This window comes from Cucurbita moschata, unplaced genomic scaffold (assembly GCF_002738365.1).
Source record: "Cucurbita moschata cultivar Rifu unplaced genomic scaffold, Cmos_1.0 Cmo_Scf00014, whole genome shotgun sequence".
NCBI classification, from domain to species: domain Eukaryota; kingdom Viridiplantae; phylum Streptophyta; class Magnoliopsida; order Cucurbitales; family Cucurbitaceae; genus Cucurbita; species Cucurbita moschata.
Genome location: NW_019268530.1, coordinates 4,743,848 through 4,746,778, shown reverse-complemented (window position 1 = coordinate 4,746,778; position 2,931 = coordinate 4,743,848). Strand labels below are relative to the sequence as shown.

Sequence of the window (2,931 nt, the reverse complement as noted above, 5' to 3'; positions counted from 1 at the left end):
TTGCTCGCGCAGGTTCGAATCCTGCCGCTCACGACTTTCATTTTTCTTGCTGGGGTGAGGACTGGACGGGAATTGCACATTTCGTATAGAGTAAAATTTAATTTTAAAACGTGCCGTATAGAAAAAAATTTCTTGATAAAAGTAGCACTAAAGTCCAAGGATTTCACCCTTGAATTTTTCATTCCAAATTGGTGGGGATCCAACCGTCCATGTCATCCAAAATTGAACCTAGGTCCATACGAGACTGCCACGATCTCATCCGACGGTTGAGCTGGGCAAAAATCGTATCTTTCACCTCGATGTTTCAGGTACGGATGCGTGCAGCTTCTGGAGAAATCAAAGGCAGTGGACTGGCGAGTTATAAAGAGGTTAGGGCAATCATTCTGGGCCTTTAATTCGAGAGAAGAGTCCCGAAATCTCAAGAAACAAGCAAGAACAATTCGAGTTTTTAACTCACTGTTGTTTAGAAAATTGGGGAGCTACACTCAACCGATTTCCCTCAAACCAATTCCTACACGTTCAACATAAAGTTACCCACACTTTTGTAGAAGGGATCGAGCGCAGGAAATGCACGGAACAGATTTCCCCAATCGAGTTCTTGAATGTGGTTTTGGAGAAACTTTGAAAATATAATTCGAGCACTATAGATAAATTTTTCCCTTAAGCTCATGTCCATTGAGTGTCTAGGAACCTAAGGAGTAAGCGTGAAGAAGAGCTCGAGGGCTAGTAAGCTCTTGAAAAGGGAGAGGGAGAGATTTTTTTTAGTTCAAGCTTTTAGGGTAAGTTTTTTGTCGGTTTTTAAAAATTAAAAAAATCCCTCTCTATACTCAATGATGCTGTGTGAAGACCAATTCCTTTAGCTTCGTAGAGACTAATTGAATTTTTCATAAAGAAATCAAGAGCTGAGGAGGTCTGGATTAGCCTGACCAAGAGGATGATTTTTCTTGTTTTTGGAACCCATAAACCGGAAAGCTTTGACCCCAAAATTGAAGCTCCATAGTGTGATTCATCCACGAGCCTTTATACCAATAGATTCGTGGGAAGAAAATGAAGAACATTGCTGAAGACGACGAAGGGAGATAAGCTCTCTAACCCCCTGATCGGAGAAGGAAAGAGGAAACGGATTCTAGGTTCACAATAAGTGAGTGATCATCCTTCTTCCCCGATTGATATCTTTCTGTACAGCTTACCGAATTGGCCGAAACCAATTCCCACACCTTTGTGTATGCTAGGGCTCATCAAGTGGGCGTGCCGGAGTGGTTATCGGGCATGACTAGAAATCATGTGGGCTTTGCTCGCGCAGGTTCGAATCCTGCCGCTCACGACTTTCATTTTTCTTGCTGGGGTGAGGACTGGACGGGAATTGCACATTTCGTATAGAGTAAAATTTAATTTTAAAACGTGCCGTATAGAAAAAATTTTCTTGATGTTAGAATGTGATAAAATGCCACGAAAACGAAAAATTTTGAAAAAGTAGCACTAAAGTCCAAGGATTTCACCCTTGAATTTTTCATTCCAAATTGGTGGGGTCCAACCGTCCATGTCATCCAAAATTGAACCTAGGTTCATACGAGACTGCCACGATCTCATCCGACGGTTGAGCTGGGCAAAAATCGTATCTTTCACCTCGATGTTTCAGGAAAGGATGCGTGCAGCTTCTGGAGAAATCAAAGGCAGTGGAGTGGCGGGTTATAAAGAGGTTAGGGCAATCATTCTGGGCCTTTAATACGAGAGAAGAGTCCCGAAATCTCAAGAAACAAGCAAGAACAATTCGAGTTTTTAACTCACTGTTGTTTGGAAAATTGGGGAGCTACACTCAACCGATTTCCCTCAAACCAATTCCTACACGTTCAACATAAAGTTACCCACACTTTTGTAGTAGGGATCGAGCGCAGGAAATGCACGGAACAGATTTCCCCAATCGATTTCTTGAATGTGGTTTTGGAGAAACTTTTAAAATATAATTCGAGCACTATAGATAAATTTTTTCCTTAAGCTCGTGTCCATTGAGTTTCTAGGAACCTAAGGAGTAAGCGTGAAGAAGAGCTCGAGGGCTAGTAAGCTCTTGAAAAGGGAGAGGGAGAGATTTTTTTTAGTTCAAGCTTTTAGGGTAAGTTTTTTGTTGGTTTTTAAAAATTAAAAAAATCCCTCTCTATACTCAATGACGCTGCGTGAAGACCAATTCCTTTAGCTTCGTAGAGACTAATTGAATTTTTCATAAAGAAATCAATAGCTGAGGAGGTCTGGATTAGCCTGACCAAGAGGATGATTTTTCTTGTTTTTGGAACCCATAAACCGGAAAGCTTTGGCCCCAAAATTGAAGCTCCATAGTGTGATTCATCCACGAGCCTTTATACCAATAGATTCGTGGGAAGAAAATGAAGAACATTGCTGAAGACGACGAAGGGAGATAAGCTCTCTAACCCCCTGATCGAAGAAGGAAAGAGGAAACGGATTCTAGGTTCACAATAAGTGAGTGATCATCCTTCTTCCCCGATTGATATCTTTCTGTACAGCTTACCGAATTGGCCGAAACCAATTCCCACACCTTTGTGTATGCTAGGGCTCATCAAGTGGGCGTGCCGGAGTGGTTATTGAGAATGACTAGAAATCATGTGGGCTTTGCTCGCGCAGGTTCGAATCCTGCCGCTCACGACTTTCATTTTTCTTGCTAGGGTGAGGACTGGACGGGAATTGCACATTTCGTATAGAGTAAAATTTAATTTTAAAACGTGCCGTATAGAAAAAAATTTATTGATAAAAGTAGCACTAAAGTCCAAGGATTTCACCCTTGAATTTTTCATTCCAAATTGGTGGGGATCCAACCGTCCATGTCATCCAAAATTGAACCTAGGTCCATACGAGACTGCCACGATCTCATCCGACGGTTGAGCTGGGCAAAAATCGTATCTTTCACCTCGATGTTTCAGG

At 41.8% G+C, this 2,931-nt stretch overlaps 2 non-coding genes across 2 annotated transcripts; both read left to right on the top strand.

Moving 5' to 3' along the window:
- The first annotated feature begins 1,242 nt into the window (after window positions 1-1,242).
- TRNAS-AGA lies at window positions 1,243-1,324 on the top strand. Its single transcript has one exon. It is a non-coding gene; the product is annotated as a tRNA-Ser (tRNA).
- A 1,249-nt stretch (window positions 1,325-2,573) lies between these two features.
- On the top strand, window positions 2,574-2,655 carry TRNAS-AGA. Its single transcript has one exon. It is a non-coding gene; the product is annotated as a tRNA-Ser (tRNA).
- The last annotated feature ends 276 nt before the right edge of the window (window positions 2,656-2,931 follow it).